The sequence below is a fragment of the Lolium perenne genome, chromosome 7 (assembly GCF_019359855.2).
Source record: "Lolium perenne isolate Kyuss_39 chromosome 7, Kyuss_2.0, whole genome shotgun sequence".
In the NCBI taxonomy this organism is placed as follows: domain Eukaryota; kingdom Viridiplantae; phylum Streptophyta; class Magnoliopsida; order Poales; family Poaceae; genus Lolium; species Lolium perenne.
This window is the reverse complement of record NC_067250.2, coordinates 260,063,609-260,086,910: the sequence shown is the minus strand read 5'-3', so window position 1 is coordinate 260,086,910 and position 23,302 is coordinate 260,063,609.

Here is a 23,302-nt window from a genome sequence, read left to right as displayed (position 1 = left end):
GTTTACACTCTGCAGAGGTTGCACACTTGTGCCACAACATTTGATTTCATCCGTCGGGATAACCCCGAATCATCGTAACACAGTACACGGATCATCAACCATAACCTTTCACTTACAAACCTTAGTATAGGCACCTCTCCCCATGAGCTTGGCCTCCCAGTGAAGACCAACTTTCAACCTGGGAACTGCACAGGGCTTGGCCGTACAATTCACCTCAATTCACATCATTTCTCAACAACGGAGGCAGCCTCGACATAACCCCTATGATGTGTGTTCAGAGGGAACCCATACTAAGATGTATAAATTTCCAGTTAAGCCCTACCCATAATCAGGTATTATGGGGGTACTCAAAAATTGGAAAGGTATCGCATCCAAACCAATATCAGTTTTATTAAAAATCACCATCTTCTCCAAGTCATATTCATCTTCAAAATTCATTCAATGAAATGACTCATCATTCCAAGGTTTCAAATTCATTTCAAGTCACATGTTCCCATCTAGAGTAGCCAAGTTTTAGTATTAGCACTAGCACTATCATGATGGGTGCTATCTTGCTTGGCTAGCTTTGAGACTAACTTTGCTACTCTAGTACTACTCTTAACTTAGACCAAAGTTAACTATAAAAGTAACTTCTTCAAAAATCAAGTAAAACTTGTAAGGTAAAAACTTGGGATAGGATTGTGGTAAGTAAGGTAAGACTAATGGTGCCTTGCCCCAAAGGGCTTTGCACTTTGCAAGAATATTAGCTTGCAACCATAGAGCTTGCAAAGGTGTTAGCTTGCCTTGGTGGTTGAGGTGATCAAACTTCTCTTCTTCTTCTGGGTAGAATCCTTCTTCTTCCTGGTATTCTCCGGTACTAGCGTCTATACACGAATACGAGGATACAATCACCAAACAAGGTTTAAGAGCTATACTAAGAACAACATTACTTCACAAAAACTATTCTATCAACACTCATAACACAATTAGGGTCATTGGTTCTCTTTCTTGAGGAAAAATAATTTCCTCTCATTACATATGTAAATGATAGTTTCCATTTAGTTCTTGAGGAATAATTTCCTCTCATTGAATCTTCTTAAGGTTTAACTTCCTCAAACCATCATGCATGAAATCATGTTGACCTAAGTCAACCATTCATCATCATCATTTGGGAAATGATTTAAGTGAGGTAGAATACCTCATACTATTTAACAATGCTAAATATGATTTAATATCACCAAGTATTTCATGTGAGAGTAATTTGACCAGGGTCTCAACTTCATATGATTTGCATAATAGTTTTGTACAATATCACTTAACTAAACTAGCCATATAGTCCTTTATTTAATTTGGGCCATGATCACTCAAAGTAACCCTGCCATATTTTTACATAAACAATTAGTGTAAGTGAAATGTGAGCTAAGAGAGTTGAAAACAACTTAATATCATTTTTGGTTGATTTTTAAATATTATTTGAAGTTGAAAAAGTCTCTGCCTTGTTCTTTTTATCACATTAATTCTACACAACATTTTGGTGTGAAACCAGTGTGGTTGGATAGGGCTTTTCATAAGCTTTCCAACAATATAAAGTTCATCAAATTTGGTTGGGTAGATTTGAAACTATTTGAATTTTAGCACAGGACCAGTATTTGAAAATGGAACTAAAATGAATTATACCAATTCAAATCTTTGGGCTATGGCGGGAAAGTTAACGGGCCAGCGAGGGAGAGAGAGAAGTGGGCCGCCCCAGTGTCGTGTCTCCTGCACCGTGGGCCGTCTGCCGGTGGGATCCACCTATCAGCGGGTTTAAAAACCCGAATCAGTACGGGCGGACGCGGGCCGTCAGATCAAAAGATGATCCAACGATGCACAGTCGTCGCCTACATCGACGAGGAGCAGGCCAGGCACGGCGAGGGTTTGGGTCTGGCGGCTCACCTGAGCTCCGGCAAGGCTCGGCGAGGGTGCGCGGCGGCGTTGTCGTGGACGAGGAAGCGAACGGTGGTCGCGGGGGAAGCTGAGGCGGCGCCAATCGTCGTCGTTGCTGAGGTACTGGCGCGGCGAACTCCGGCCAAATTGCAACGGCGGAGGGTGTAATCGACGAAGGGAGGTGATCAGAGAGGCTCAGGAGGAAGAGGGGAAGGCAATGGCGTGCTCAGATGAGGAGGAGGAGCGCTCCTTTTATAGGCGCTCAAGGTGGCCGAGGGTCTGCGGCGAACTCGACCTGGTCGCGGCGATTCCGGCGATGGAGAGGGGTAGGCGAGGGCAGGGCTACGTAGGCGGCGTCCAGGTGAAGCTAGCACACTTGCTGGCTAGGTGAGGGACGGCCAGGTTCGTGCGTGCGACGTCAAGGTCTGGCGGCACGGGCGCGGAGAAAGTGGCGACTATGTCGACGGCGGCAGGGCTTGCGCAAGCCACGGAGCGTGTCTGGCGGACGGGCGTCGCGGCGGCGAAGCTCAAGGCGCTGAGAGGGGGGCCAGGAGTGGCGTAAAGTGTTGGGGCGGCGCGTGGCCGTGGCGCGCTCTGGTGCGTGCTCACGCCGTGATCGGCATGGCCTGGGCCGCTCAGGCGCGACGCGTGCCAGCTCTGTGGGGCCTTTCTCCGGCAATGGCAGCCACTGGTGGATGCAGGGGATCAAGGAGGAGTAAAGGGACAGGATTACCAGGGCTAGATAGGGAAGGATCTAGGGTGGGCATGTCCATGTGTGACATGGCCGGCATGGCCTTGCCATGGCTATGTGTGGCCTCCCTCTAGGGTTTATGTGCTGGTGTTAGAGAGAGAGGGGACCAGGGAGCAAGGTAGGGTTCAAGTGGAGGTCAAGGTTAGGTTAGAGCACTATTTAGAATAGTGTTTGAACTGATGCCTATTTGTGAATTCTCAAATTTTGTGCCAAATTTGATCTATGCACTATGGTTCCAAAATTCGAAAATGGTGGGTTTGGGTAAGTTGTAAATGACCAGAGACATTCACAAGTGGAGGTGGAAATTTAAAAATAAAAGAATTTCAAAATTGCAATGTGTGAGATTGTTGCATTTGATAAAAAGTCTCAACTTTGCATGAGAATAGTTTTTGATCCAAGATGAATTTGACATGGTGGTCTTTACCAAAGTTGTTCACCTTGATGTGTACTTGGAGGTGGTGCAAAGAATTGGGAAAGTTTGGTTTGAAAAACTTGAAAACCAGGGGCTCAAAGTAGTGACCAGAATATAAATGGCAGATTTGACCATTATCATATGTGATCACAATTTGAGTTTGAATTTGATTTGATTTGTGTTTCTTTGATTCCAAAAGTTGTAATAAGTGTTTAGTAACATATTACAACTAATGGTGAAGGTCAAAATGGTCTAGGGTAAAGATTTGCAAAAATGGCATAAACCATATGTGAAGGTTTTGTGATTTTCTAACTTTTATTCTTTTCTTTTTCTTTGCTTCACTTAAGCATGTGTGAGGTTTATTTGGTGTTAGATTGAGTTGGGTAAAGGGTTCAAACCAATTTGGGACAAGTGTGGGTGCCTAGGTCAAGAATTGATATTATGGCTAAGTGCCACATATGCCTCGATCTATGCATATGTTTTATTTGATTTTTGTTTTCTTTTTGGTTTCACCAAGATTTGAGTGGTAAGCCTTAAATTAGGTTTGTTGAGGTATTTCCAAACCATATACCAAGGTAGACAAAGAAAAGTTTAGCATTTGCAAAAATAGCCATAGGCTTGCATATGCCTCTTTCTTATTTAAGATCATTTCTTTTTATTTTGTTTTCCAAAGGATGGTGACAAGAGGGATGAGGTTTAAGGTTTAGTGGGGTTTACCATGGTCCACTACCATTTAGTAAAGTAAGAAAGGTAGGGTTCAAGATTTACATATTAGGGCTATTGCCCACATATGTCTTTTTCTTTTATTTTGGTTTCTCAAATTTGACCCACTTTGTTTTTGAGATTGTTAGGGTTTTAGGGATTTGGAAATAGGTTCAAAGTAATGAACACACAATCATGGACAAACACAAATATTAGGTAGGAGCATTATGCATAGCATACTATGTAAGAAAAGTTTTTGTTGGTTCTCATTTTTGGAAAAAGGAAATTCAGTTTCTCTTTGTTTTAAAATTTGGGATGTTACAAACCCTTCCCCCTTAAACAAATCTCGTCCCGAGATTTTAAGAAAAGTTAGGTTCCTAGGAGAGATTGGGCGATATGATTTAACAGGGAAACATACTTGGCATGGCCTGAGGTACTTCTTGGGCATCTGTTGCAGTCATGTTGTAGAGGCGGCCGTTGTTGTTGTTCTGGTTCCTTCTTGCGGCAAAGCGGCGCTGGTTCTGGGCAGGTGCAGCGGTGTTGGCGGCAATATTGGCTAATCTTTTGGGGCACTCATTGGAGTAATGCCCAACCACTCCACATTCATAACAAGTGATGATGGCCTTGTCCTTGGTGGCGACGGGGATGGCGTTGCTTCCAGTCCTAGGGCCAGTGTTGTTGTTGTTGTTCCCGTTGTTGTTGTTATTGTTGGTGTTGTTGTTGCTGGTGTGATTTGTTGTTGTTGTTGCCTCCGGGCTTCGGGGGTCCTCCATGGTTGTTGGTGTAGTTTGGGCGGTAAGTCTGGGTAGTGGGCTTGTTGTATCTTGGAGTAAATCCTCCAGATGAGTTGTTGCGGTACTTCTGGGTATTGCTGGACCCATGCTGGTTCATCATCCGGCGTTTGCGATTTTCGTTGGCTTGGTGAAGCTTCCCTTCCATCTGGATGGCAGAGTCCACCAGGGCTTCTAGGTCAGCAAATGGAATGTTGACCAGTACAGTCTGCATCTCGTCGTGTAATCCATTCAGAAATCTTTCCTTCCGCTTCTCGTTGGTGTCGGTTTCGTCCGGGGCGTACCTTGACAGAGTGAGGAATATGTCGCGGTATTCTACCACGGACATTCTACCTTGCTTGAGTTCGCGGAACTCGTCTCTCATCTTCTTAATCAGTCCTTGGGGCACATGGTACTTGCTAAACTTCAGCTTGAAGTCTCCCCAGGTCATCATCTGTCCCGCATTCATTGCGCGAGCACTTGTCCACCAGGCTCGTGTAGGTCCTGACAGGTAGTGGGTGGCGAACAGTACTTTCTTTGTGGCTTTGATGTCTACGCACGCTTCTTTTCCTGTAGACAGTGTTGGGCCTCCAAGAGCAGAGGTTTGTAGAACAGCAGCAAGTTTTCCCTTAAGTGGATCACCCAAGGTTTATCGAACCGAGGGAGGAAGAGGTCAAAGATATCCCTCTCAAGCAACCCTGCAATCACGATACAAGAAGTCTCTTGTGTCCCCAACACACCTAATACACTTGTCAGATGTATAGGTGCACTAGTTCGGCGAAGAGATAGTGAAATACAAGTAATATGGATGAATATGAGTGGTAATAGCAATCTGAATAAAATATGGCAGCGAGTAAACATGCAACAGAACAGTAAAAAAACGGAGATTCGATGTTTGGAAACAAGGCCTAGGGATCATACTTTCACTAGTGGACATTCTCAACATTGATCACATAATAAAACCACTCTACACTCTCTTGTTGGATGACAAACACCATTAATTGTGTAGGGCTACAAGAGCACCTCAATGCCAGAGTTAACAAGATCCACAACATTCGATGTTCATATTTAAATAACCTTAGAGTGCATGATAGACCAACGCAATTATACCGAGTACTAACATAGCATGCACACCGTCACCGACAGACTATGAAAGGGGGAATAGATCACATCAATACTATCATAGTAATAGTTAACTTCATAATCTACAAGAGATCACAATCATAGCTTATACCAAGTACTACATGATGCACACACTGTCAATATTACATCATGGAGGAGGAATAGACTACTTTAATAAAATCACTAGAGTAGCACATAGATGAATAGTGATACAAAGCTCATATGAATCTCAATCATGTAAGGCAGCTCATGAGATCATTGTATTTAAGTACATGGGAGAGATTAACCACATAGCTACCGGTACAACCCTCAGCCTCGGTGGAGAACTACTCCCTCCTCATGGGAGACATCAGCGGTGATGAAGATGGCGGTGGTGTCGATGGAGATGCCTTCCGGGGGCAATTCCCCGTCCCGGTGGCGTGCCGGAACAGAGACTTCTGTCCCCCGAATCTTGGCTTCACGATGGCGGCGGCTCTGGAAGGTTTCTCGTACCGTGGCTTCTTCTTCCAAAGTTTTTAGGTCAGGAAGGCTTTTATAGGCGGAGAGTCGGAGTCGTAGGGGCTACGGGGCAGCCACACAATAGGGGGCGCCCCCCGTGGGCCGTGCCGCCACCATGTGTGGTGGCCCTGGGCCTCTCCTCTGGCCCCTCTTCGGTGCTCTGGAAGCTTCCTTGAAATATAAGATACTGGGCGTTGATTTCGTCCAATTCCGAGAATATTTCCTTACTAGGATTTCTGAAACCAAAAACAGTAGAAAATAGGAACTGGCACTTCGGCATCTCATCAATAGGTTAGTTCCGGAAAACACATAAAATCATCATAAAGTGTGAACAAAACATGTAGGTATTGTCATAAAACAAGCATGGAACATCAGAAATTATGGATACGTTGGAGACGTATCAGCATCCCCAAGCTTAGTTCCTACTCGTCCTCGAGTAGGTAAACGATAAAAGAATAATTTCTGAAGTGACATGCTACTTACACAATCTTGATCAATACTATTGTAAAGCACATGAGATGAATGCAGCGATTCGAAGCAATGGTAAAGACAATGAGTAAACAATTGGACCATATAGCAAAGACTTTTCATGAATAGTACTTTCGAGACAAGCATCAATAAGTCTTGCATAAGAGTTAACTCATAAAGCAATAGATTCAAAGTAAAGGCATTGGAGCAACACAAAGGAAGATATAAGTTTCAGCGGTTGCTTTCAACTTCAACATGCATATCTCATGGATAATTGTCAACATAAAGTAAAATAATAAGTGCAATAAGCAAGCATGTAAGAATCAATGCACAGTTAACACGAGTGTTTGCTTCTAAGATAGAAAGAAGTAGGTAAACTGACTCAACATAAAGTAAAAGAATGGCCCTTCGCAGAGGCAAGCATTGATTACTGTATTTGTGCTAGAGCTTTTATTTTGAAAACAAGAAACAATTTTGTCAACGGTAGTAATAAAGCATATGTGTTATGTATAAGATATCCTATAAGTTGCAAGCCTCATGCATAGATTACCAATAGTGCTCGCACCTTGTCCTAATTAGCTTGGATTTACATGGATTATCATTGCATAGCATATGTTTTAACCAAGTGTCACAAAGGGGTACCTCTATGCTCCCTGTACAAAGGTCTAAGGAGAAAGCTCGCATTGGATTTCTCGCTTTTGATTATTCTCAACTTAGACATCCATACCGGGACAACATAGACGACATATAATGGACTCCTCTTTAATGCATAAGCATTCAACAACAGATAATATTCTCATAAGAGATTGAGGATTAGTGTCCAAACTGAAACTTCCACCATGGTTCATGGCTTTAGTTAGCGGCCCAATGTTCTTCTCTAACAATATGCATACTCAAACCATTGGATCATGATAAATCACCCTTACTTCAGACAAGATGAACATGCATAGCAACTCACATGATATTCAACAAAGGTAGTTGATGGCGTCCCCGGGAACATGGTTATCGCTCAACAAGCAACTTAATAAGAAATAAGATACATAAGTACATATTCAATACCACAATAGTTTTTAAGCTATTTTTCCCATGAGCTATATATTGCAAAGACAAAGAATAGAAATTTAAACGTAGCACTCAAGAAATTTACTTTGGAATGACAGAGAAATACCATGTAGTAGGTAGGTATGGTGGACACAAATGGCATAGTTTTTGGCTCAAGGATTTTGGATGCACGAGAAGTATTCCCTCTCAATACAAGGCTTAGGCTAGCAAGGTTGTTTGAAGCAAACACAAGTATGAACCGGTACAGCAAAACTTACATAAGAACATATTGCAAGCATTATAAGACTATACATTGTCTTCCTTGTTGTTCAAACCCTTACTAGAAAATATCTAGACTTTAGAGAGATCAATCATGCAAACCAAATTTTAGCAAGCTCTATGTAGTTTTTCATTAATAGGTGCAAAGTATATGATGCAAGAGCTTAAACATGAGCACAACAATTGCCAAGTATCAAATTATTCAAGACCATATACCAATTACTACATGTAGCATTTTCTGTTTCCAACCATATAACAATTAACGAAGCAGTTTCAACCTTCGCCATGAACATTAAAAGCTACGAACACTAGTGTTCATATGAACAAGCGGAGCGTGTCTCTCTCCCACACAAGCATGAATTTATTCAGAGAATGAAAATAACAAAAACGAAAATAAAAGCACACAGACGCTCCAAGTAAAGCACATAAGATGTGACGGAATAAAAATATAGTTTCACTAGAGGTGACCTGATAATTTGTCGATGAAGAAGCTTAGATGCTTGAGTCTTCTTGAAATATGCAGGGATGAACCACGGGGGCATCCCCAAGCTTAGACTTTTCACTCTTCTTGATCATATTGTATCATCCTCCTCTCTTGACCCTTGAAAACTTCCTCCACACCAAACTCAAAACAAACTCATTAGAGGGTTAGTGCATAATCAAAAATTCATATATTCAGAGGTGACACAATCATTCTTAACACTTCAGGACATTGCTCAAGGCTACTGGAAGTTAATGGAACAAAGAAATCCATTCAACACAGCAAAAGAGGCAATGCGAAATAAAAGGCAGAATCTGTCAAAACAGAACAGTCCGTAAAGACGAATTTTTTAGAGGCACCATACTTGCTCATATGAAAATGCTCAAATTGAATGAAAGTTGCGTACATATCTGAGGATCACTCACGTAAATTGGCAGATTTTTCTGAGTTACCTACAGAGAACCCTGCCCAAATTCGTGACAGACAGAAATCTGTTTCTGCACAGTAATCCAAATCTAGTATCAACCCTACTATCAAAGACTTTACTTGGCACAACAATGCAATAAAATAAAGATAGGGAGAGGTTGCTACAGTAGTAACAACTTCCAAGACTCAAATATAAAGCAAAATTACTGTAGTTAAATAAACACATGGGTTATCTCCCAAGAAGTTCTTTCTTTATAGCCATTAAGATGGGCTCAGCATATTTAATGATGCACTCGCAAGAAATAAGAGTTGAAGCAAAAGAGAGCATCAAGAAGCAAATTTGAAACACATTTAAGTCTAACCCACTTCCTATGCATAGGAATCTTGTAAATAAACAAGTCATGTAGGCATAATGAAATAGGCATAGGAAAACTAGACAAGCGCAACTTCAAGATTTTCAGCAAAAAGAGAGGTGTTTTAGTAACATGAAAATTTCTACAACCATATTTTCCTCTCTCATAATAATATCCAGTAGCATCATGAGAAAACTCAACAATATAATTATCACATAAAGCATTCTTATCATGAGTCTCATGCATAAAATTATTGCTCTCCACATAAGCATAGTCATTCTTATTAATTGTAGTGGGAGCAAATTCAACAAAGTAGCTATCATCAAATATAGGAGGCATATTGTAATCATAATCAAATTTATCCTCCATAGTAGGTGATGTCTACGGGTGCTTCTATTCTTGTAGACAGTGTTGGGCCTCCAAGAGCAGAGGTTTGTAGAACAGCAGCAAGTTTCCCTTAAGTGGATCACCCAAGGTTTATCGAACTCAGGGAGGAAGAGGTCAAAGATATCCCTCTCAAGCAACCCTGCAACCACAAAGCAAGAAGTCTCTTGTGTCCCCAACACACCTAATAGGTGCACTAGTTCGGCGAAGAGATAGTGAAATACAAGTGGTATGAATAAGTATGAGCAGTAGCAACAGCGCCAGAAAAGTGCTTTGCTGTCCAGGACTGGTGTGGGGATGATGGTGGTAATATTGTGGACAGTACAGATGCAGTAAAACAGTAAACAAGCAGCGATAGCAGTATTTAGGAACAAGGCCTAGGGATCATACTTTCACTAGTGGACACTCTCAACATTGATCACATAAGAGAATAGATAAATAGATGCTAGACTCTACACTCTCTTGTTGGATGATGAACACCACTAACTGTGTAGGATTACACGAACCCTCAATGCCGGAGTTAACAAGCTCCACAATATTCGATGTTCATATTTAAAAAACCTTAGAGTGCATGACAGATCAACATAACCAAACCAAGTACTAACATAGCATGCACACTGTCACCTTCACGCTACGAAAGGAGGCATAGATCACATCAATACTATCATAGCAATAGTTAACTTCATAATCTACAAGAGATCACAATCATAGCCTACGCCAAGTACTACACGATGCACACACTGTCACCATTACACCGTGCAGGAGGAATAAACTACTTTAATAACATCACTAGAGTAGCACACAGATAAATTGTGATACAAAACACATTGCAATCATAAAGAGATATAAATAAGCTCTTCACTATGCCATTCATAACAGTGAATAAGTATTCTGTGAAATATAGCCTAAGAGACCCACACGGTGCACACACTGTCACCTTTACACACGTGGGACAAGGAGTCTCCGGAGATCACATAAGTAAAATCCACTTGACTAGCATAATGACATCTAGATTACAAGCATCATCATATGAATCTCAATCATGTAAGGCAGCTCATGAGATTATTGTATTGAAGTACATAGGAGAGAGATTAACCACATAGCTACTGGTACAGCCCCGAGCCTCGATGGAGAACTACTCCCTCCTCATGGGAGACAGCAGCGGTGATGAAGATGGCGGTGGAGATGGCAGCGGTGTCGATGGAGAAGCCTTCCGGGGGCACTTCCCCGTCCCGGCGGCGTGCCGGAACAGAGACTCCTGTCCCCCAGATCTTGGCTTCGCGATGGCGGCGTCTCTGGATGGTTTCTCGTACCGTGGCTTTTTCGTCTCGATGTTTTAGGTCGAGGAGGCTTAAATAGGCGAAGAGGCAGCGTCGGAGGGTCAACGAGGCGGTGTCACCACAGGGGGGCGCGGGCCACCCCTGGGCCGCACCGGCCTATCATCTGGGGGGCCTGTGTCCCCTCTCTGGCGGCTCTCGGGTGTTCTGGATGCTTCCGGGGATTCTAAGATGCTGGGCGTTGATTTCGTCCGATTCCGAGAATATTTCCTTACTAGGATTTCTGAAACCAAAAACAGCAGAAAACAGGAACTGGCCCTTCGGCATCTCGTCAATAGGTTAGTTCCGGAAAACGCATAAATATGACATAAAGTATGCATAAAACATGTAGATATCATCAATAATATGGCATGGAACATAAGAAATTATCGATACGTCGGAGACGTATCAGCATCCCCAAGCTTAGTTTCTGCTCGTCCCGAGCAGGTAAACGATAACAAAGATAATTTCTGGAGTGACATGCCATCATAATCTTGATCATACTATTGTAAGCATATGTAATGAATGCAGCGATCCAAACAATGGTAAATGACATGAGTAAACAAATGAATCATATAGCAAAGACTTTTCATGAATAGTACTTCAAGACAAGCATCAATAAGTCTTGCATAAGAGTTAACTCATAAAGCAATAATTCAAAGTAAAGGAATTGAAGCAACACAAAGGAAGATGAAGTTTCAGCGGTTGCTTTCAACTCATAACATGTATATCTCATGGATATTGTCAATGCAAAGTAATATAACAAGTGCAATATGCAAGTATGTAGGAATCAATGCACAGTTCATACAAGTGTTTGCTTCTTGAGGTGGAGAGAGATAGGTGAACTGACTCAACAATAAAAGTAAAAGAAAGGCCCTTCACAGAGGGAAGCATTGATTGCTATATTTGTGCTAGAGCTTTGATTTTGAAAACATGTAGAGAGCATAAAAAGTAAAATTTTGAGAGGTGTATGTTGTTGTCAACGAATGGTAGTGGGCACTCTAACCCCCTTGCCAGACAAACCTTCAAAGAGCGGCTCCCATTTTATTTTTATTTTTGGGTGGCACTCCTTCCAACCTTGCTTTCACAAACCATGGCTAACCGAATCCTCGGGTGCCTGCCAACAATCTCATACCATGAAGGAGTGCCTTTTTATTTTAGTTTTATTTTGATGACACTCCTCCCCACCTTTGCTTTCTCAAGCCATGGCTAACCGAATCCTTCGGGTGCCGTCCAACAATCACATACCATGGAGGAGTGTCTATTTTGGTTAATTAATTTGGGACTGGGAATCCCATTGCCAGCTCTTTTTGCAAAATTATTGGATAAGCGGATGAAGCCACTAGTCCATTGGTGAAAGTTGCCCAACAAGATTGAAAGATAACACCACATACTTCCTCATGAGCTATAAAACATTGACACAAATCAGAGGTAATAAATTTTGAATTGTTTAAAGGTAGCACTCAAGCAATTTACTTTGGAATGGCGGAGAAATACCATGTAGTAGGTAGGTATGGTGGACACAAATGGCATAGTTTTTGGCTCAAGGATTTGGATGCATGAGAAGTAATCCCTCTCAATACAAGGTTTAGGCTAGCAAGGTTATTTGAAACAAACACAAGGATGAACCGGTGCAGCAAAACTCACATAAAAGACATATTGTAAACATTATAAGACTCTACACCGTCTTCCTTGTTGTTCAAACTCTTACTAGAAATTATCTAGACCTTAGAGAGACCAATTATGCAAACCAAATTTTAGCAAGCTCTATGTATTTCTTCATTAGTATGTGCAAAGTATATGATGCAAGAGCTTAAACATGAGCACAACAATTGCCAAGTATCAAATTATTCAAGACATTCTACCAATTACTACATGTAGCATTTCCCGTTTCCAACCATATAACTATTAACGAAGCAGTTTCAACCTTCGCCATGAAAATTAAAAGCTAAGAACACATGTGTTCATATGAACCAGCGGAGCGTGTCTCTCTCCCACACAAGCATTTATTCAAACAAAAACAAAAACAAAGCACACAGACGCTCCAAGTAAAGTACATAAGATGTGACCGAATAAAAATATAGTTTCAAGAGAAGGAACCTGATAATTTGTCGATGAAGAAGGGGATGCCTTGGGCATCCCCAAGCTTAGATGCTTGAGTCTTCTTGAAATATGCAAGGATGAACCACCGGGGCATCCCCAAGCTTAGAGCTTTCACTCTCCTTGATCATAGTATATCATCCTCCTCTCTTGACCCTTGAAAACTTCCTCCACACCAAACTCTAAACAAACTCATTAGAGGGTTAGTGCATAATCAAAAACTCACATGTTCAGAGGTGACACAATCATTCATAACACTTTTGGACATTGCCCAAAGCTTCTGAAAGTCAATGGAACAAAGAAATCCATTCAACATAGCAAAAGAAGCAATGCGAAATAAAAGGCAGAATCTGTCAAAACAGAACAGTCCGTAAAGACAAATTTTATTGAGGCACCAGACTTGCTCAAATGAAAATGCTCAAATTGAATGAAAGTTGCGTACATATCTGAGTATCACGCACGTAAATTGGCATAATTTTCTGAGTTACCTACAGAGAATTTGGCCCAGATTCGTGACAGCAAGAAATCTGTTTCTGCGCAGTAATCCAAATCTAGTATGAACCTTACTATCAAAGACTTTACTTGGTACAACAATGCAACAAAACTAAGATAAGGAGAGGTTTCTACAGTAGTAACAACTTCCAAAACACAAATATAAAACAAAATTACTGTAGTAAAATAAACACATGGGTTATCTCCCAAGAAGTGCTTTCTTTATAGCCATTAAGATGGGCTCAGCAGTTTTAATGATGCACTCGCAAGAAATAGTATTTGAAGCAAAAGAGAGCATCAAGAGGCAAATTCAAAACACATTTAAGTCTAACCCACTTCCTATGTATAGGAATCTTGTAAATAAACAAGTTCAAGAAGCATAATGCAACAAGCATAGGAAAACTAGACAAGCTCAACTTCAAGATTTTAAGCATATAGAGAGGTGTTTTAGTAACATGAAAATTTCTACCACCATATTTTCCTCTCTCATAATAATGTCCAGTAGCATCATGAGCAAACTCAACAATATAACTATCACATAAAGCATTCTTATCATGAGTCTCATGCATAAAATGATTACTACTCCCAACATAAGCATAATCAATTTTATTAGTTGTAGTGGGAGCAAATTCAACAAAGTAGCTATCATCAAATATAGGAGGCATATTGTAATCATAATCAAATTCATCCTCCATAACAGGCGGCACCAAAAGGCTACTATCATTATAATCATCATAAATAGGAGGCAAAGTATCATCAAAGTAAATTTTCTCCTCCATGCCCGGGGGACTAAAAAGATCATGCTCATCGAAGCCAGCTTCCCCAAGCTTAGAATTTTCCATATCATTAGCAACAATGGTGTTCAAAGTGTTCATACTAATATGTTCCATGGGTTTTTTAATTTTCGGATCAAACCATCCATGTCTTAAATCAGGAAATAGAATAAGAAGCTCATTGTTGTCCATTATGCCTTACTAGTGTAAACAAGAAACAAAAAGATGCAATTGCAGGATCTAAAGAAAATAGCTTCGAGCACAAACACAATGGCGCCAGAAAAGTACTGTTACCTGGAACCGTAGTATGAGTGCCTTTTACCTTTCCTCCCCGGCAACGGCGCCAGAAAAGTGCTTGATGTCTACGGGTGCTTCTATTCTTGTAGACAGTGTTGGGCCTCCAAGAGCAGAGGTTTGTAGAACAGCAGCAAGTTTCCCTTAAGTGGATCACCCAAGGATTATCGAACTCAGGGAGGAAGAGGTCAAAGATATCCCTCTCAAGCAACCCTGCAACCACAAAGCAAGAAGTCTCTTGTGTCCCCAACACACCTAATAGGTGCACTAGTTCGGCGAAGAGATAGTGAAATACAGGTGGTATGAATAAGTATGAGCAGTAGCAACAGCGCCAGAAAAGTGCTTTGCTGTCCAGGACTGGTGTGTGGATGATGGTGGTAATATTGCGGACAGTACAGATGCAGTAAAACAGTAAACAAGCAGCGATACCAGTATTTAGGAACAAGGCCTAGGGATCATACTTTCACTAGTGGACACTCTCAACATTGATCACATAAGAGAATAGATAAATAGATGCTAGACTCTACACTCTCTTGTTGGATGATGAACACCACTAACTGTGTAGGATTACACGAACCCTCAATGCCGGAGTTAACAAGCTCCACAATATTCGATGTTCATATTTAAATAACCTTAGAGTGCATGACAGATCAACATAACCAAACCAAGTACTAACATAGCATGCACACTGTCACCTTCACACTACGAAAGGAGGCATAGATCACATCAATACTATCATAGCAATAGTTAACTTCATAATCTACAAGAGATCACAATCATAGCCTACGCCAAGTACTACACGATGCACACCTGCTTGTCACCATTACACCGTGCAGGAGGAATAAACTACTTTAATAACATCACTAGAGTAGCACACAGATAAATTGTGATACAAAACACATTGCAATCATAAAGAGATATAAATAAGCTCTTCACTATGCCATTCATAACAGTGAATAAGTATTCTGTGAAATATAGCCTAAGAGACCCACACGGTGCACACACTGTCACCTTTACACACGTGGGACAAGGAGTCTCCGGAGATCACATAAGTAAAATCCACTTGACTAGCATAATGACATCTAGATTACAAGCATCATCATATGAATCTCAATCATGTAAGGCAGCTCATGAGATTATTGTATTGAAGTACATAGGAGAGAGATTAACCACATAGCTACCGGTACAGCCCCGAGCCTCGATGGAGAACTACTCCCTCCTCATGGGAGACAGCAGCGGTGATGAAGATGGCGGTGGAGATGGCAGCGGTGTCGATGGAGAAGCCTTCCGGGGGCACTTCCCCGTCCCGGCGGCGTGCCGGAACAGAGACTCCTGTCCCCCAAATCTTGGCTTCGCGATGGCGGCGTCTCTGGATGGTTTCTCGTACCGTGGCTTTTTCGTCTCGAGGTTTTAGGTCGAGGAGGCTTAAATAGGCGAAGAGGCGGCGTCGAAGGGTCAACGAGGCGGTGTCACCACAGGGGGGCGCGGGCCACCCCTGGGCCGCGCCGGCCTATCATCTGGGGGGCCTGTGTCCCCTCTCTGGCGGCTCTCGGGTGTTCTGGATGCTTCCGGGGATTCTAAGATGCTGGGCGTTGATTTCGTCCGATTCCGAGAATATTTCCTTACTAGGATTTCTGAAACCAAAAATAGCAGAAAACAGGAACTGGCCCTTCGGCATCTCGTCAATAGGTTAGTTCCGGAAAACGCATAAATATGACATAAAGTATGCATAAAACATGTAGATATCATCAATAATGTGGCATGGAACATAAGAAATTATCGATACGTCGGAGACGTATCAGTAGGCGGCACCAAAAGACCACTATCATTATAATCATCATAAATAGGAGGCAAAGTATCATCAAAGAAAATTTTCTCCTCCATGCTTGGGGGACTAAAAATATCATGCTCATCAAAACCAGCTTCCCCAAGCTTAGAATTTTCCATATCATTAGCAACAATGGTGTTCAAAGCGTTCATACTAATATCATTACTACTAGCATGCAAATAAGGTTCCATAGGTTTTTTAATTTTCGCATCAAACAATCCATGTCTTAACTCAGGAAATAGTTTAAAAAGCTCACTGTTACTTTCCATAATGCCTAACTAGTGAAAAACAAGAAACAAAAAGATGCAATTGCAGGATCTAAAGGAAATAGCTTCGAGCACTCACCCAGAAAATAGCTTAGTTGCCAGGATCCGGAGTGTGAGTGCCTTTTACCTTTCCTCCCCGGCAACGGCGCCAGAAAATAGCTTGATGTCTACGCACGCTTCTTTTCATGTAGACAGTGTTGGGCCTCCAAGAGCAGAGGTTTGTAGAATAGCAGCAAGTTTTCCCTTAAGTGGATCACCCAAGGTTTATCGAACTCTGGGAGGAAGAGGTCAAAGATATCCCTCTCAAGCAACCCTATAAGCACGATACAAGAAGTCTCTTGTGTCCCCAACACACCTAATACACTTTTCAGATGTATAGGTGCACTAGTTCGGCGAAGAGATAGTGAAATACAAGTAATATGGATGAATATGAGTGGTAATAGCAATCTGAATAAAATATGACAGCGAGTAAACATGCAACAGAACAGTAATTAAACGGAGATTCGATGTTTGGAAACAAGGCCTAGGGATCATACTTTCACTAGTGGACACTCTCAACATTGATCACATAATAAAACCACTCTACACTCTCTTGTTGGATGACAAACACCATTAATTGTGTAGGGCTACAAGAGCACCTCAATGCCGGAGTTAACAAGCTCCACAACATTCGATGTTCATATTTAAATAACCTTAGAGTGCATGATAGACCAACGCAATTATACCGAGTACTAACATAGCATGCACACCGTCACCGACAGACTATGAAAGGGGGAATAGATCACATCAATACTATCATAGTAATAGTTAACTTCATAATCTACAAGAGATCACAATCATAGCTTATACCAAGTACTACATGATGCACACACTGTCAATATTACATCATGGAGGAGGAATAGACTACTTTAATAAAATCACTAGAGTAGCACATAGATGAATAGTGATACAAAGCTCATATGAATCTCAATCATGTAAGGCAGCTCATGAGATCATTGTATTTAAGTACATGGGAGAGATTAACCACATAGCTACCGGTACAACCCTCAGCCTCGGTGGAGAACTACTCCCTCCTCATGGGAGACAGCAGCGGTGATGAAGATGGCGGTGGTGTCGATGGAGATGCCTTCCGGGGGCAATTCCCCGTCCCGGCGGCGTGCCGGAACAGAGACTTCTGTCCCCCGAATCTTGGCTTCGCGATGGCGGCGGCTCTGGAAGGTTTCTCGTACCGTGGCTTCTTCTTCCAAAGTTTTTAGGTCAGGAAGGCTTTTATAGGCGGAGAGTCGGAGTCGGAGGGGCTACGGGGCAGCCACACAACAGGGGGGCGCGCCCCCCCTGGGTCGCGCCGCCACCATGTGTGGTGGCCCTGGGCCTCTCCTCTGGCCCCTCTTCGGTGCTCTGGAAGCTTCCTTGAAATATAAGATACTGGGCGTTGATTTCGTCCAATTCCGAGAATATTTCCTTACTAGGATTTCTGAAACCAAAAACAGCAGAAAACAGGAACTGGCACTTCAGCATCTCGTCAATAGGTTAGTTCCAGAAAACGCATAAAATCATCATAAAGTGTGAACAAAACATGTAGGTATTGTCATAAAACAAGCATGGAACATCAGAAATTATGGATACGTTGGAGACGTATCAGGCTTCAACTCCCGCAACTTCGAGGTTGTTCTCCATTGTCTGGAGCCAGTCATCGGCATCGAGGGGCTCTTCAGTCTTGCTGAAAATAGGTGGGTTGGTGTTCTGAAAGTTCTTCAGTTTTGACCCAGGGTGGTCATGGTTTCCATGGCCGTTGTTGTTCTGAGCGATCTGCTGCAGTGCAACGATGTTGGCTTGGCGTTCAGCTCTCTCAGCTTCTCGGTCTGCCATCATCATTTCTAGCATCTGCATCATGGCGTCTTGGTTGGCGCTGCGGGTTGGTGGGGCCATCTGAACATCGGAGTAGATGATAAGATAAGATGGAAATTTCTATGGTTTGTTTGGTTTAAAGTTCAAGAAGTTTTAAAAGTTCAAAACTTGAAAACTCGAGTAGTGTTGAGGGGGTAAAAACCAGCAACACTTTTTCATTCATACCAAACATCACACATTACAATTCTAACACACCGTTGGTTTGAAGAACGATTCATTCGCTCTACGATACAAGGGGATCCTGATACAACTCAGACCTACTCAAGTGCTGGAGTGATACTACTCTTCAGAGTGGATTCTTCGTCTTCATGGGTAATGTGTTTGGCGAGAGGCGAGGGCGTTGTCCAACTCCTTGCGGGTCTTGTACAACATGAAGTCGAGGTGTGCTACATAGTGGTTCATCTCCGTATGCGGGGGCATGGTCATCGGTCTTCCCATGGGGTCATGTCTTGGGTAGTAGATGAAGCGAGTGTTCTCGATCTTGTTCTCATTTTGTCCACACAGACGAGCAATTGCTTCTTGCATCACTCTGACTAGTCCTTCCTTCCAAGTGTTTCCCGTTACATAAAACCATATGGTTTCCCGTATCGGGGCTCCAAGCTTTCTTCGTAGATCTATAGAAACTTCCCACCGAGGTGGTCCTCCCAACTGATTATTGAGGGCTGTTACCAAGAACTCGGGATACGGGCGTCCTAGATATTCCACTAGCTGCTTCAAATCCTTTTCGAACATCAAGTCTCCTCCGTGACCAAGCTGATAGAACTCCCATTTGTACTCCATCTATGAACAATGAGGAGGAGTAAGTTAAAGAAGTGCCCAAGTGTGCCAAAATTTTATGTAGTAAGAAAGGTAGAGTATGAATGTTGCTTTTTGAAAAGATCTCAAGGATAAGAGTGAGAATAAGTTTTCACAAATATTCATTTCATTTGTTTTGAAACTAAGTTTTTCAGACGTCCATTCTAACTAGGGTCTCCTAAGGTCAAACAATGGATCTGATACCAACTTGTCAACACCCGGATTTTTAAGTCCAGATGCCTGTTATGCCATACATCGTAATCCCAGGAATATTGTTGTTGCGAGACATAACAGTTGAATATCATAAGTCATCATTCATTACATACCGTATTATCTTACAAACTCAGATCACATGATCCATATTACACGAATAGTTGATCTATTGATCAACGAACAAACACAAGTTCATTGCGGAAGCGTAAATAGAAATGGACTCTCTAGTCCACAGGCCAACGTCCGACGTCAGAAGATTCCCTAGTTGTCGTAGACGTCTTGATTGCCGTCATCTTGATAATTCTGCTCCTCTTCATAGTCTGGCCATTTGAATAGCCAGGGACAAATCCATGAGTACTTGAAGTACTCGCAAACTAATACTAGTGTAAGTGCTAACAATTCTAGTAAGGGGTGTTAAGCTCTAGTTTATTTGCATAAAGCCAATTTTAGTTCACAAGTATTTGAGAAAAGACTTATTCATGTGCTAACTAACTCAAGTGGGAACATTAGTGTCATTCCCACAACTCAGTTGTGATTCAAAAACAAGTCACCATTCACCATTCATTTCACCAATATTTTCAAGAATCTGACACCGGAAACTGTATGGCATTTCCAACCGTCCGTAACCGTGGACACGGCTATTCGAATAGGTTTACACTCTGCAGAGGTTGCACACTTGTGCCACAACATTTGATTTCATCCGTCGGGATAACCCCGAATCATCGTAACACAGTACACAGATCATCAACCATAACCTTTCACTTACAAACCTTAGTATAGGCACCTCTCCCCATGAGCTTGGCCTCCCAGTGAAGACCAACTGTCAACCTGGGAACTGCACAGGGCTTGGCCGTACAATTCACCTCAATTCACATCATTTCTCAACAACGGAGGCAGCCTCGACATAACCCCTATGATGTGTGTTCAGAGGGAACCCATACTAAGATGTATAAATTTCCAGTTAAGCCTTACCCATAATCAGGTATTGTGGGGGTACTCAAAAATTAGAAAGGTATCGCATCCAAACCAATATCAGTTTTATCAAAAATCACCATCTTCTCCAAGTCATATTCATCTTCAAAATTCATTCAATGAAATGACTCATCATTCCAAGGTTTCAAATTCATTTCAAGTCACATGTTCCCATCTAGAGTAGCCAAGTTTTAGTATTAGCACTAGCACTATCATGATGGGTGCTATCTTGCTTGGCTAGCTTTGAGACTAACTTTGCTACTCTAGTACTACTCTTAACTTAGACCAAAGTTAACTATAAAAGTAACTTCTTCAAAAATCAAGTAAAACTTGTAAGGTAAAAACTTGGGATAGGATTGTGGTAAGTAAGGTAAGACTAATGGTGCCTTGCCCCAAAGGGCTTTGCACTTTGCAATAATATTGACTTGCAACCATAGAGCTTGCAAAGGTGTTAGCTTGCCTTGGTGGTTGAGGTGATCAAAGTTCTCTTCTTCTTCTGGGTAGAATCCTTCCTCTTCCTGGTATTCTCCGGTACTAGCGTCTATACACGAATACGAGGATACAGTCACCAAACAAGGTTTAAGAGCTATACTAAGCACAACATTACTTCACACAAACTATTCTATCAACACTCATAACACAATTAGGGTCATTGGTTCTCTTTCTTGAGGAAAAATAATTTCCTCTCATTACATATGTAAATGATAGTTTCCATTTAGTTCTTGAGGAATAATTTCCTCTCATTGAATCTTCTTAAGGTTTAACTTCCTCAAACCATCATGCATGAAATCATGTTGACCTAAGTCAACCATTCATCATCATCATTTGGGAAATGATTTAAGTGAGGTAGAATACCTCATACTATTTAACAATGCTAAATATGATTTAATATCACCAAGTATTTCATGTGAGAGTAATTTGACAAGGGTCTCAACTTCATATGAAAGTACTTGGGACAAGATTTAAATGAAGTAAAACACTTCATATGATTTGCATAATAGTTTTGTACAATATCACTTAACTAAACTAGCCATATAGTCCTTTATTTAATTTGGGCCATGATCACTCAAAGTAACCCTGCCATATTTTTACATAAACAATTAGTGTAAGTGAAATGTGAGCTAAGAGAGTTGAAAACAACTTAATATCATTTTTGGTTGATTTTTAAATATTATTTGAAGTTGAAAAATTCACTGCCTTGTTCTTTTTATCACATTAATTCTACACAACATTTTGGTGTGAAACCAGTGTGGTTGGATAGGGCTTTTCATAATCTTTCCAACAATATAAAGTTCATCAAATTTGGTTGGGTAGATTTGAAACTATTTGAATTTTAGCACAAGACCAGTATTTGAAAATCGAACTAAAATGAATTATACCAATTCAAATCTTTGGGCTCTGGCGGGAAAGTTAACGGGCCAGCGAGGGAGAGAGAGAGAAGTGGGCCGGCCCAGTGTTGTATCTCATGCGCCGTGGGCCGTCTGACGGTGGGATCCACCTGTCAGCGGGTTTAAAAACCCGAATCGGTACGGGCGGACGCGGGCCGTCGGATCAAAAGATGATCCAACGACGCACAGTCGTCGCCTACGTCGACGAGGAGCAGGCCAGGCATGGCGAGGGTTTGGGTCCGGCGGCTCACCTGAGCTCCGGCGAGGCTCGGCGAGGGTGCGCGGCGGCGTTGTCGTGGACGAGGAAGCGAACGGTGGTCGCGGGGGAAGCTGAGGCGGCGCCAATCGTTGTCGTTGCTGAGGTACTAGCGCGGCGAACTCCGGCCAAATTGCGACGACGGAGGGTGTAATCGATGAAGGGAGGTGATCAGAGAGGCTCAGGAGGAAGAGGGGAAGGTAATGGCGTGCTCAGATGAGGAGGAGGAGCGCTCCTTTTATAGGCGCTCGAGGTGGCCGAGGGTCTGCGGTGAACTCGACCAGGTCGCGGCGATTCCGGCGATGGAGAGGGGTAGGCGAGGGCAGGGCTATGTAGGCGGCGTCCAGGCGAAGCTTGCGCGCTTGCTGGCTAGGTGGGGGACAACTAGGTTCGTGTGTGCGACGTCAAGGTCTGGCGGCACGGGCGCGGAGAAAGTGGCGACGATGTCGATGGCGGCAGGGCTTGCGCGAGCCACGGAGCGTGTCTGGCGGACGGGCGTCGCGGCGGCGAAGCTCAAGGCGCTGAGAGGGGGGCCAGGAGTGGCGTCGAGTGTTGGGGCGGCGCGTGGCCGTGGCGCGCTCTGGTGCGTGCTCACGCCGTGATCGGCATGGCCTGGGCCGCTCAGGCGCGACGCGTGCCAGCTCTGTGGGGCTTTCTCCGGCAATGGTGGCCACTGGTGGATGCAGGGGATCAAGGAGGAGTAGAGGGACAGGATTACCAGGGCTAGATAGGGAAGGATCTAGGGTGGGCTTGTCCATGTGTGACATGGCCGGCATGGCCTTGCCATGGCTATGTGTGGCCTCCCTCTAGGGTTTCTGTGCTGGTGTTAGAGAGAGAGGGGACCAGGGAGCAAGGTAGGGTTCAAGTGGAGGTCAAGGTTAGGTTAGAGCACTATTTAGAATAGTGTTTGAATTGATGCATATTTGCAAATTCTCAAATTTTGTGCCAAATTTGATCTATGCACTATGGTTCCAAAATTTGAAAATGGTGGGTTTGGGTAAGTTGTAAATGACCAGAGATATTCACAAGTGGAGGTGGAAATTTAAAAATAAAAGAATTGCAAAATTGCAATGTGTGAGATTGTTGCATTTGATAAAAAGTCTCAACTT